General features: G+C 45.4%; 1 protein-coding gene across 3 annotated transcripts in view; it reads left to right on the top strand.

The window, feature by feature from the left end:
• ctif (CBP80/20-dependent translation initiation factor) overlaps positions 1-14,371 on the top strand; it is a 455,795-nt gene that overhangs the window by 366,380 nt on the left and 75,044 nt on the right. The window lies entirely within an intron of this gene.

Genomic DNA, 14,371 nt, shown 5'->3' with positions numbered 1-14,371 from the left:
GCACTCGCTCTGTTGATTCAATGCCCCTCCCATACTGTGGAATTCAAAGCACAGCACATCAACTATGGCCTTACTAAGATTTGGTTAGATTCGCCATCACACTTTTCCTCTGCCATTTATATTCTATACCCCGTGCCATTAAACTTAGCAATCTATTTGTTTTATTAGGACTAATCCATTGTTGGTGCTGCTTTTAATGTATTCTGGTCCTGAACCCTCAATTCCTCTGCTTTCCATGACTCTAGTTTTATCCTATTCAAAATTTAACTATTACCTTTACAACCAATATGTACCACTTCACAGTTACTGACATTAAAATTCCATTTGCAAATGTTTTGTCAATATTAATATCCACTTTATCTTTCTTTGGTCCTCCAAAATTATTTGCTGTGCCTCCTATTTTGGTATCATTTGCAAATGTGAACCTCCCTCGAGTTATCCCTAAATCATCGACATGCACAGTTGTTGTGACATGCTGTTGCTACAGAAACACAACTAACTCTCATGGAGCAAGTAGACAAATTATTCAGAGACACTGCAATCACCTGACTGCATTATAAAATGTTAAGCTAAGCTATTTTACTGCTATGCTTGTTAACCATGTGTATGATTTAAAACTGCTTCCTGCACAATGAATCAGTAAGCATGATACTAAGATGTACAAATTAGAAGCGCTCGAGGATTGGTTTTAGCTGTAATGCCCCATAATCAATAGTCTGCTAAGCCTCACTGTCTGGGATTTATTTAGCACCTTCCATGATGTCAGGATTTCCAAATGCATTTCATAGCCAGTGACTTATTTTGAATCATGGGCAGATAGAACAGCCAATGTGCACAGATGAATGACCAGTTAATCCATTTTGGTGATGTTGGTTAAGAGGTAAATGTTGAGCAAGACATTGTGTAAACTGCCTTGCTCTTATTTAGATTGTGCCATGGGGTCTTTTGCACCCACATGAACAGGTGTTTCAAGCCTTGGTTTAATGCTTTATCTAAAATGTGGTCACTTTCTCAATTCATTATAGCGTCAGTTTTACACTGAAGAAACCGCCTAGATTTTGTGCTCACTCCTTTTTTGGGGTAGTGGGGTTCTTAAACTCACAACTATCTGAATCTGAGGCAATCAGAGCTAATCACTGAGTAAAGCTGGCATTGAAACTGCTAATTTAGTCAAACTTCTGTGTAGAGCTCCTCCAACTGTGTAATAAATTCTTCATTCATTGGCATCCTATGCCATTGGCTCAGGTTGAATAATGTAGTTTAGACATTTATTTCAGAGTGTTTCATTTTTATCTTTAGAAGTTAAAAAGAGATTTCACATAACTTTATCTCAGATTTCAAACAAATTGGGTAAGATCCATAGTGAGACAAATTATCCATTGTCTTTGGAAGGGATGGGCTAAATGCTTTTTTCGTGCCATGCCTATAAATTTGTGTGGGACATTAGTTTTTCCTTGGAAAGTGAACACTAAGAGAATGAAGTAGGTTGGGGCAGGGCAGTGCAAAGTAAGAAATCAACTGTGACCATGAATGGGTTACACCTGTAGTGTTTCCAGAGGACTATGGTTAGGCTTGCTAGCCATCTCAATACTCTAGATTATATGATGGGAGGAAAGGGTGATGTTAGAAGACCAGGGAACAACTGGTAAATTAAGCATTTTAGTTTTGACTTTGCCAAGTATGGTACTATTTTGCTGCCAATGTTATATTTGTATTCCCAGTTGAAATAATTTGCCAGCACTCCCCTTCTCTTCAATGTAAGCAAAGTTAGCATAGTCTCGGATGACAATAAGCTGCCTTCCCCTTTGAGGGGAAGAGCTGGCTATGGCGATTTAACCTGAGAATCACCACACCTCAGGCAGGCCTTCATGGATAACCTCAGCTGATATGAGAATTGAATCCCTCCCCACCCCACCCCGGGATTAAAAAACATCCCATCCTCCACCATTCTGGCACCAGTGACCACTCTCCCCACCTTGGGATCACCAGCCTGCACCCCACCCACCCCTGCATCCCTGTATCCAGTCTGTCCAGCCCTGTCAGAATTTTATACTCTTCAATTAGATCCCCTCTCATTCTTCTAAATTCCAGTGTATACACACCCAGTCGACCCCACCTCCCCTCATACGACAACCCTACCATCCTAGGAATCAGTCCGATGAACTTTGCTGCACCCCCTCTATAGCAAGTATATCCTTTCTTCAGTCAGGAGACCAAAACTGTACACAATAATCCAGGTGTGGTCTCCCCAAGCCCCTGTACAGTTTCAGTAACACATCCTTGCTCCTCTCTGCAAGTCCTCTTGCAATGAAGGCTAACATACCATTTGCTTTCCTTTTTTTTAAATTTAGAGTACCCAATTCATTTTTTCCAATTAAGGAGCATTTTAGCATGGTCAGTCCACCTACCCTGCACATCTTTGAGTTGTGGGGGTGAAACCCATGCAAACACGGGGAGAATGTGTAAACTCCACACGGACAGTGACCCAGAGCCGGGATCGAACCTGGGACCTCAGCAGCAGTGCTAACCACGACACTACCAGGCTGCCCTGCCATTTGCTTTCCTAACTGCTTGCTGAACCTGCATGTTTGCTTTCCAATTAGAATTAGTGTACAAGGACATCCAGGTCCCTTTGTATATCAACATTTTCCAATCAATCACCATTGAACTAATACTCTGCCATTCTGTTTCTCCTTCTGAAGTGGATAACCTCACATTTATCCATGTTATACTGCATGTGCCATGTATTTGCCGCCCACTCAACTTGTCTAAATCACCTTGAAGCATCTCAACATCCTCCTCACCACTCCCATTCCCACCAAGTTTCGTGCCATCAGCAAACTTGGAAATATTACATTTGGTTCCTTCATCCAAATCCTTGATGTATATTGTGAATAGCTGTGGCCCAACCACTGATCCTTGTGAGATCCCACTAGTCACTGCTTCCCACTTTAAAAAAGATTGATTTATTCCTACTCTCTGTTTGCTGTCTGCTAACCAGTTCTCAGTCCATGCCAATTTATTATCCAATCCCATGTGCTTAAATTTTGCACACTGAGCTCTTAAGTGGGACTTTATCATAAGCTTTCTCAAAATCCGAATATACCACATCCACTGGTTCACCCTTATCTATTCTGCTAGTTCCATCCTCAAAAACTCCAGTCAGTTTTTTAAACGTGATTTCCCTTTCAGAAATCCATGTTGACTTTGTCTAAACCGGTTGATATTTTCTAAGTGCCCTGTTATCACATCCTTTATAAAAGACTTTAGCATTTTCCCTACTACTGACGTTCGGCTAATCGGCCTACAATTCAGTATTTTCTCCCTCCTTTTTTAAATAGCGGGGTTGCATTTGCCACCCTCCAGTCTGTTGGAACTGTTCGCGAATCTGCAGAAATTTGGAAGGTGGCAACCAACATATCCACTATTTCCATGGCTACCTCCTATAGTACCCTGGGGTGTAGATTACCAGGCCCTAGGGATTTATTGGCTTTCAGTCCCATTAATTTCCCCAACACCTTTTTTAAGTAATACTAATATTCTTCAATTCCTTCTTCTTGCTAGACCCGTGGTCCCCTATCATGTCTGAGGAGTTGTTTGTGTCTTCCTCTGTGAAGGCAGAACTAAAGTAGTTCCTTAAGTCTGCTATTTCCTTGTTCTCTATAAATTTTCGAGTTTCGGATTGTAAGGGACCTCCATTTGTCTTCACTAATCTATTTCTTTTTACATACTTATAGAAGCTTTTACAGTCTGCTTTTATGTTACTTGCATAGTCTATTTTTCCCCTCTTAATCAATCTCTTGGTCCTCTGCTGAATTTCAAAATTCTCCCAATTCTCAGGCCTTGCTCTTTTTAACAGCAGCTTTATGTGACTCCTCTTTGGAATCAATACCGTCCTTAATTTCTTTTGTTGGCAATCGTTGGACCACTTTTCTTGTGCTCCTGCACCAGAAAGGAGCGTATAACTGTTGCACCGCATACATTTTTCCCCCTAAATATTAATGATTGCCTATCGACTGTCATACCTTTTAATGAAGTTCAAATCTATTTTAGCCAACTCATGCCTCATACCTTCGTAGTTTTCTTTGTTTAGATTTAGGATCCTACTTTCAGATCGGGTTGCTTCACTTTCCATCCTAATGAAGAATTCTATCATGATATGGTCACTGTTCCCTAAAGGATCCCACACAAGATTATTTATTAACCCCTTCTCATTGCATAATATAATAATAATCTTTATTATTGTTACAAGTTGGCTTACATTGACACTGCAATGAAGTTACTGTGAAAAGCCCCTAGTCCCCACATTCCGGCACCTGTTCGGATGCACAGAGGGAGAATTCAGAATGTCCAATTCACCTAACAAGCATGTCTTTCGGGACTTAAGGGAGGAAACCGGAGCACCCAGAGGAAACCCAAGTTGGAAGAAAAAAGTAACATGTTAAAGAGTGAAGCAGCAGTCAGAAAGATTTAACTGTGAGATTGATACAACACAGTTTAAGAAAATTTCAGTGGGGAACAAATGGGTCTGTGGAATTGGCTGAAGAAAAGCTTTCAGCCATTGCAAAGAAAAATGTATTTGTAAAGACATTACAAAAATGAATGTCATTAAGAAGGGAATGTAAGTATTTGACTCTATGACTAAGAAGTGAATGTAAGCACTCAAAAAAAGATTATTATGGAAGTTGCGGAAATGGCAGAGTAGCTTAATGACTGCTTTGCTTTATTATTTACGGAGGAAAGTAAAGGAAGACTTCATTGGTGGAGGAAGGATGAAAAATAAAAGGTCAATCAGTAGATTATATATATATATAAATAAATAAAGAGTTCTTAATAAGCTCAGATTGCTGAACATTTATTGTCCAGGACTAGGTGGTAATCAGCCCAGATAACTGAAAGAGGTTACTGATGAAGTAATGGAGAAACTAGTCATGAATTTTCAAAATGTATTCACAACAGCAGATGTACCCAAGAACTAGAGAGTGGGAAATGTCACACGTCTGTTCAAAAAGAGAGAAAGGAACAAACCAAGTAATTATTGACTGGTGTTTTCGTAGGAAAATGATCATAGACCATAATTAGAGATAAAATAAATGGATCTTTAGAAGGACCTGGATTAATGATATATGTGTGAAAGATACATCATGTTTGACTAACAGAAAAGATTTTTAGAAGAGCAATAGAAGCAGTTGAAGGCACACCAGGTGGAGCTTTCCCACTGATTCTCATTGACTCCAGTTTTCTCGGATCTCATGGCCGGGATTTTCCCTACCCGGCGGGGCGGGTTGTGCCGGCGGGCTAGAGTGGCGGGAACCACTCCGGCGTCGGGCCGCCCCAAAGGTGCGGAGAAATCCGCACCTTTAGGGGCCAAGCCCTCACCTTGAGGGGCTACCGCTGAAGTACGCGCATGCGCGGGAGTGTCAGCGGTTGCTGACGTCATCCCTGCGCATGCGCAGGGGGGTGTGTCTCTTACGCGTCGGCCATGGTGAAGGCTGTGGCCGAGGCGGAGGGAAAAGAGTGCCCCCACAGCACAGCCCCGCCCGCGGATCAGTGGGCCCCAATCGCGGGCCAGGCCACCGTGCAGGCACCCCCCGGGGCCAGATCGCCCCGCGTCCCCCCCAGAACCCCGGAGCCCGCCCACGCCGCCTAGTCCCGACGGTAAGAGAGGTATTTTGATTCTCGCCGGCGGGACAGGCATTCCAGCAGCGGGACTTCGGGCCATCGCGGGCCGGAGAATCGCCGGGGTGGGGGCCCGCCGACTGGCGCGGCACGATTCCCAACCCCGCCGAATATCCGGTGCCGTAGAATTCGGCAACCGGCGGGTGCGGGATTCACGCCAGCCCCCGGCGATTCTCCGACCCGGCGGGATCGGAGAATCCCGCTCCATGATGCCACACTCAAAGAACAAAGAAAAGTACAGCACAGGAACAGGCCCTTCGGCCCTCCATGCCTGTGCCGACCATGCTGCCCGACTAAACTACAATCTTCTACACTTCCTGGGTCCGTATCCCTCTATTCCCATCCTATTCATGTACTTGTCAAGATGCCCCTTAAATGTCACTATCGCCCCTGCTTCCATCACCTCCTCCGGTAGCGGGTTCCAGGCACCCACTACCCTCTGTGTAAAAATCTTGCCTCGTACATCTACTCTAAACCTTGTCCCTCTCACCTTAAACCTATGCCCCCTAGTAATTGACCCCTCTACCCTGAGGAAAAGCCTCTGACTATCCACTCTGTCTATGCCCCTCATAATTTTGTAGACCTCTATCAGGTCGCCCCCTCAACCTCCGTCGTTCCAGGGAGAACAAACCAAGTTTATTCAACCGCTCCTCATAGCTAATTCCCTCCATACCAGGCAACATTCTGGTAAATCTCTTCTGCACCCTCTCTAAAGCCTCCACATCCTTCTGGTAGTGTGGCGACCAGAATTGAACACTATACTCCAAGTGTGGCCTAACTAAGGTTCTATACAGCTGCAACATGACTTGCCAATTTCTATACTCAATGCCCCGGCCAATGAAGGCAAGCATGCCGTATGCCTTCTTGACTACCTTCTCCACCTGTGTTGCCCCCTTCAGTGACCTGTGGACCTGTACACCTAGATCTCTCTGACTTTCAATGCTCTTGAGGGTTCTACCATTCACTGTATATTCCCTACCTGCATTAGACCTTCCAAAATTCATTACCTCACATTTGTCCGGATTAAACTCCATCTGCCATCTCTCCGCCCAAGTCTCCATACAATCTAAATCCTGCTGTATCCTCTGACAGCCCTCATCGCTATCCGCAACTCCACCAACCTTTGTGCCGTCTGCAAACTTACTAATCAGACCAGTTACATTTTCCTCCAAATCATTTATATATACTACAAACAGCAAAGGTCCGAGCACTTATCCCTGCGGAACACCACTAGTCACAGCCCTCCAATTAGAAAAGCATCCTTCCATTGCTACTCTCTGCCTTCTATGACCTAGCCAGTTCTGTATCCACCTTGCCAGCTCACCCTTGATCCTGTGTGACTTCACCTTTTGTGCTAGTTTACCATGAGTGACCTTGTCAAAGGCCTTACTGAAGTCCATATAGACAACATCCACTGCCCTACCTGCATCAATCATCTTTGTGACCTCCTCGAAAAACTCTATCAAGTTAGTGAGACACGACCTCCCCTTCACAAAACCATGCTGCCTCTCACTAATACGTCCATTTGCTTCCAAATGGGAGTAGATCCTGTCTCGAAGAATTCTCTCCAGTAATTTCCCTACCACTGAAGTAAGGCTCACCGGCCTGTAGTTCCCTGGATTATCCTTGCTACCCTTCTTAAACAGAGGAACAACATTGGCTATTCTCCAGTCCTCCGGGACATCACCTGAAGACAGTGAGGATCCAAAGATTTCTGTCAAGGCCCCAGCAATTTCCTCTCTAGCCTCCTTCAGTATTCTGGGGTAGATCCCATCAGGCCCTGGGGACTTCTCTACCTTAATATTTTTCAAGACGCCCAACACCTCGTCTTTTTGGATCTCAATGTGACCCAGGCTATCTACACACCCTTCTCCAGACTCAACATTTACCAATTCCTTCTCTTTGGTGAATACTGATGCAAAGTATTCATTTAGTACCTCGCCCATTTCCTCTGGCTCCACACACAGATTCCCTTGCCTATCCTTCAGTGGGCCAACCCTTTCCCTGGCTACCCTCTTGCTTTTTATGTACGTGTAAAAAGCCTTGGTATTTTCCTTAACCCTATTTGCCAATTACTTTTCGTGACCCCTTCTAGCCCTCCTGACTCCTTGCTTAAGTTCCTTCCTACTTTCCTTATATTCCACACAGGCTTCGTCTGTTCCCAGCCTTTTAGCCCTGACAAATGCCTCCTTTTTCTTTTTGACGAGGCCTACATTATCTCTCGTTATCCAAGGTTCCCGAAAATTGACGTATTTATCCTTCTTCCTCACAGGAACATGCCGGTCCTGAATTCCTTTCAACTGACACTTGAAAGCCTCCCACATGTCAGATGTTGATTTACCCTCAAACATCTGCCCCCAATCTAGGTTCTTCAGTTCCAGCCTAATATTGTTATAATTAGCCTTCCCTCAATTTAGCACATTCACCCTAGGACCACTCTTATCCTTGTCCACCAGCACTTTAAAACTTACTGAATTGTGGTCACTGTTCCCGAAATGCTCCCCTACTGAAACTTCTACCACCTGGCCGGGCTCATTCCCCAATACCAGGTCCAGTACAGCCCCTTCCCTAGTTGGACTGTCTACATATTGTCTTAAGAAGCCCTCCTGGATGCTCCTTACAAACTCTGCCCCGTCTAAGCCCCTGGCACTAAGTGAGTCCCAGTCAATATTGGGGAAGTTGAAGTCACCCATCACAACAACCCTGCTGTTTTTACTCTTTTCCAAAATCTGTCTACCTATCTGCACCTCTATCTCCCGCTGGCTATTGAAAGTAAACCCCCAACATTGTGACTGCACCCTTCTTATTCCTGTCCTCCCGTAGTACAGCTGTGATATTCTCCCTCAACAACTCCGCCACCCCTTTTACATCCCCCTCTATCCCACCTGAACCATCTAAATCCTGGAACGTTTAGCTGCCAACCCTGCCCTTCCCTCAACCAGGTCTCTGTAATGGCAACAACATCATAGTTCCAAGTACTAAACCAAGCTCTAAGTTCATCTGCCTTACCCGTAATACTTCTTGCATTAAAACATATGCACTTCAGGCCACCAGACCCGCTGTGTTCAGCAACTTCACCCTGTCTGCTCTGCCTCAGAGCCATACTGTCCCTGTTCCCTAGTTCTCCCTCAATGCTATCTATCACCTTCTGACCTATTGCTCCCGTGCCCAACCCCTGCCATGCTAGTTTAAACCCTCCTGTGTGACACTCGCAAACCTCGCAGCCAGGATATTTATGCCTTTCCAGTTTAGATGCAACCCGTCCTTCTTATATAGGTCACACCTGCCCCGGAAGAGCTCCCAGTGGTCCAGATAACGGAAACCCTCCCTCCTACACCAGCTGTTTAGCCACATGTTTAGCTGCTCTATCTTCCTATTTCTAGCCTCACTGGCACGTGGGACAGGGAGTAATCCCGAGATTACAACCCTAGAGGTCCTGTCTTTTAACTTTCTGCCTAGCTCCCTGAACTCCTGCTGCAGGACCTCATGCCCCTTCCTGCTTATGTCGTTAGTACCAATATGTACAACGACCTCTGCCTGTTTTCCCTCCTCCTTCAGGATGCCCTCTACCCGTTCGGAGACATCCTGGACCCTGGCACCAGGGAGGCAACATACCATCCTGGAGTCTCTTTCACGTCCACAGAAGCGCCTATCTGTGCCCCTGACTATAGAGTCCCCTATGACTATTGCTCTTCTGCGCTTTGACCCTCCCTTCTGAACATCAGAGCCAGCCGTGGTGCCACTGCTCTGGCTGCTGCTGTATTCCCCTGATAGGCTATCACACCCGACAGTATCCAAAGGGGTATACCTGTTCGAGAGGGGGACAACCACAGGGGATCCTGCACTGACTGCTTGCCCTTTCTGGTGGTCACCCATTTCTCTGCCTGCACCTTGGGTGTGACCACACTTATATAACTGCTATCTATGACGCTTTCCGCCACCTTCATGCTCCTAAGTGCATCCAACTGCTGCTCCAACCGAACCATGCGGTCTGTGAGGAGCTCCAGTTGGGTGCACTTTCTGCAGATGAAGCCATCCGGGATGCTGGAAGCCATTCGGGACGCTAGAATTCTCCCGGACCTGCCACATCTCACAGTCAGAGCACTGCACCCCTCTAACTGACATTGCGTCAATTAATTAGTAAATTTAATTTAAAAGTTTTTTAAAAAGTTACTGTTAACTATATGTTTCCTAGCACTAGATTTCTACTATAAATGTGAAAGCTAAATACAGTACTCTCCGGTCTCTGGCTTAGATACCCCTCTAAATTATAATTAAGTAATTATGTTTAATTAGTTTACCAATGCTTAATTTTTTTAATTTAGTGTAGATTCCCAACCAGCCAATCAGATCACGGTTTTTCTGTGATGTCACTTCAGTTCTCCCCCCCCCCCCCCACACACACAATTTGAAAAGGTAATAAAAGTAAAAATGTGTAAAAATCACTTACTAACCTTCTGAGGGTCTCAAATTCTCTCCCTGCTGATTAAAAGTTACAGGCCAGAAGAAAGAGAGAGAACAAGACAGGAGGGAAAAAGCACCTTCTCCCACTCTGCACCGAATTACCTCACTGCACCAAATTACCAAGTTCCAAATTGCCACTCTGGATGTGTCTCACTCACTCAGGCTGTGTCTCTTTGATCTGCGCAACTCGGTCAAATACTGCCTTGATGTCAAGGGCAGTCACTCTCACCTCACCTCTGAATTTCAGTTAGATCTCATGAGGCATAATGACACTAAGGAATGCCAGGAGAGGCCTCTCCCAAGATCTAGCGGCCACATCCCACCCCGATTCCAGTGGCCGGTAAATCGCGTATAGGTCTGCACATGTAGCATGAAACAAAGCTCTAAAGAACAGCCCATGTGGAGCTGTAATACTGAATTAGGGGAGCAAGGGAGACAATTAGATCCAGCAAAATGAAAGGCGGAATTCTCCAGACTTACCATGGTGGGTTTTCCCCTGGCAGAGGTGGCTCACCATCAGTCGCCGGTGGATCTTGCCGAAGTCAATGGAAACTTACATTCCTTGCCTGCGTCCCCAATGGTGAGGGTCGACTTCAGCCAGATTGGAAAGACAATTCTATGCTAAATGTCCTGCATTCTTGGCATTTATCAGCTTATCATCTAATAAACCTAATATATGGAAGCCTTATTCTTAACTAGCGTATTAACACCAATTATGTAAGTGGCAGAGAAGGGGTAATTTAAATGACGTGTTTTAAACATTTAATCTGTCATGGGATGTTGTCAAGTCTAGCTGCCTTTGGATTGATTGGCTTGCTCGGTTATTTCAGTTAGTCACATTGCTGTGAGCCTGGAGTCACATAGAAGCCAGATCAGGTAAGGATGGCAGATTTTCTTCCCATTTTAAAAATAAATTTAGAGTACCCGATTATTTTTTTCCAATTAAGGGGCAATTTAGTGTGGCCAATCCACATATCCTGCTTATCTCCGGTTGTGTGGGTGAGACCCACGCAAACACGGGGAGAATGTGCAAACTCCACATGAACTGTGACCCAGGGCCGGGATCAAACCCGGGTCCTTAGCGCTGTGAGGCTGCAGTGCGTGCCACTGTGCCGCCCCACAGATTTCCTTCCCTAAAGGACATCAGTGAACCAGTTTGGCTCTTATGATAATCAATGTGGTGATGTGCATCACTGTAAATACATGTAAGCTAGACAGACACTAGAGGGAGCACCAGAAACATCACACACACACACTCAACCAATTAGATAGGAAGCGACCAATGGGCATTCACGATACACAAGAAGGTGGGGCATTACACCAACCCATACATAAAGGACACCACACACATGATCAACCCCTTTGGCCAGTGGAAACAGTCAGTGAGGCAAGGCACAGGGTTGATTCAATATTACACCCACCACGTGGAAAACAGCAGATGGTTAGTCAGTCTGGGTAGCTATAATAGGATTAGCAGTAGTGTCGAACTCAAGTTATAAAAGTGTACATAGTGTAAATAAATGTGTTGAAGCTATCTACACGTCTCGACCTTCCTTGACAAATGCAACACAAGGAAGCCGCTTATGTTACAAAGGAAACATAACAAAACATGGTACCAGGAGTGAACTGCTTAAATCCAGATAGCCATACCTCAGCGTACAGTGACGACCAGCTATACCGAGGCAAGATGTTTGAGCTCCCAGTTCCGCAGCAGCTCCAGTGCCACGGCGATCTCCGCGAAAACTGGCAGCTATTCCGGCAAACGTTTGAACTCTTCCTGGTGGCAGCCGAACTTAAAGACCTGGCCGATGATGAAAAAACAGAGCTTCTCCTCACCATCGCCGGTGCAAGAGCAGAAAAAATCTTTTAAAAATTCAAGTTCTCCAAGGGGCAAAACAGGTGCGACTTCCAGGCAGTCCTGGACAAATTCGGCAAATACTGTGAGGAAAACACACTCCAATCGGCAAGAAAAGGTAAGAGAAGCGTCAGTACTCACCTCGAGGCCGAAATCCCGGACCAGAGAACAATTTGGGTTGGAGTCGGCGGCCATCTTGCTAAAGGGACTATACTAGCGCAGTTGCGCGAGAAGTGCGCAGAACCGGAAGGTTCGTTTGCGCATGCGCGAGACGCCGTGCATGCGCAATCAAGAAAGGAACAGCGATCTGCGTATGCGCAATCGCTTCCTACGTGCTACGTCACGTGCGTCATGATGACAGAGGCCCCAGACCGCACCAATTTAAAGGGGAAACGTCCCAAATCAAAGAAAAAATCTTTTAAAGCTGTAAAACAATCTTCCTTCACCCGGAATGACAGCACAATGCCTCAAAATGATCCACGAAATGAATTTAACCTCCGAAGAACCCTGCAACAAGCAGTTACCTGTGCACAAACCGATAATTCCGACCTTGAATACTTCGATACCGACCTTTACATTTTCTCTGGACCTCGCAAGCCCAATGACAGCTCCATGGTCCTATACGACTCGGACGAACCTTTCATGTTGCACATTGGCGACCCCCGCATTGAATCCGACGCAGATGCAGATTTATTCTTCGGATTTGAGGATCTTCAATCCAGCAGATATGACGTCCCAACTCATCAGTGCAGGATGATGCTGCAGCCTGAAATTACGAGCCAGAGAGCGGTACAAGCCCACAGCCCACGCCCCGCTCAGGGTTCCCGACTCTACGAAAGAAGACATGCAAGACTCCACACCGCAGTCCTTGCATGAACAAGACGTGACTCCAGTGTCACAAGACTCCACAGCAAGCTCGTGGACAGACTCCACAATTGCAGAAACGCATGAGTCCGATGCGCAGTCCGTGCAGGAACAAGACCATGAGGGTCTAGCAACCTCCTCTGACCAACTAGCGGCAGATGATGCAAGTCTGCCATGCTCACGTAAACAGCAAGAAGACTATAACAGTCTACCACGCTCCACTGCACAGCAGGACGACCATGACGGTCTATCATGCTACAATGAAGGGCAAAGCGCTGATGACTGTTCAAGCCCAAATGAAGACAAGCCAAAGGAATTGCCTCTTCCAAGCCCGAAGAAAAAAGATTATGCACTGACCTTCTGGATCATTCTAGCCAAAGAGATATTAATAATGCTGCAGAGTCACAGAAGGATGCTGAGGATTTGCTAAAGAAATTGCTTGTATGTCTAACTTGCAAGGAGCAGACTGAAAATTGCCATTGCTTTAGTACGGATCGCAAAAATGGACAAGAAATTGATCCTCATTTAATGGAAATAACACAACCTGAATCCTATCTATAGCAGGGACAATTTTTCCCTTCAACACAAAACCGCAAAGTCCCAACTACAGAGACCAGCAGTTAGTCAGTAATGACTCTTCAGCCCCTGATGGGAATATTAATCGCATTGAACCTCTGCATACTCCAGTGATAAATGAGCAGAACATTGGAGCAAGAATCATGAGGACACCGACATCGAGTAGCCAGATAAAGCACTTAAAACCCGCAGCAGTTTCAAGTGAACCAATTGTGCTTTCCAGTGATGATGAAGATGCAGATAAGATTGACCCGATTATCCATTGTACCACATTAACTCCAGAGATTAAGCATTTATGTCTGGGGAGTAGAATGTGGGCAATTGAGAACAGTAAAAGAGAGACTGTGACTGTGCCAGTCCCAGCAAAATCGGAGCCAGAGACTATGAAGGCATGTACATTAGAAAAGGATGCATATGAAGTAACTGAGAAGAAAATTGAAACGGACTGTTCTTTGGAAACTAGTACAATGACGAAAGAAACATTGGATCTAACATTTGCTGCCCTTCACATGGGAGAAATTGAGGGAAATGAACAAGGTTCTGTAATGTCTGGGGGAAGATTTAAAATTCCAAAGAAGGAAAGCCCAAATGAAGGACAACGGCAATACAATGACAGTCCACCCACATTGTTTGCACAACCAGATGAAAACTCTGACAATTTACCCAACCCTAGTGAGCAGCAAGCAGCTACTGAGGATCTACCCACGGTATGTGAAACGAGTGATGACAGCATCCCACTTCCCATGCAAAAGGTGCAAAGTGACAGACCTCAGCTAGTGTGTACAGAGGCACTCGACGATCACGGTGAGACCACTGGTGACTCCGGTGACACCACACTACTTCCACCCTCAATTGCTCAAACTTCTCCACTAGTCAATGCATTCCTGCATGTTCCGACTCCAGACGTGCAGCTTCAAGAAATCTCAGCTGACT

This window comes from Scyliorhinus torazame, chromosome 3 (assembly GCF_047496885.1).
Source record: "Scyliorhinus torazame isolate Kashiwa2021f chromosome 3, sScyTor2.1, whole genome shotgun sequence".
NCBI lineage: Eukaryota > Metazoa > Chordata > Chondrichthyes > Carcharhiniformes > Scyliorhinidae > Scyliorhinus > Scyliorhinus torazame.
Note: the sequence above shows the minus strand (reverse complement) of the source record. Positions and strands in the feature narration are given on the sequence as shown.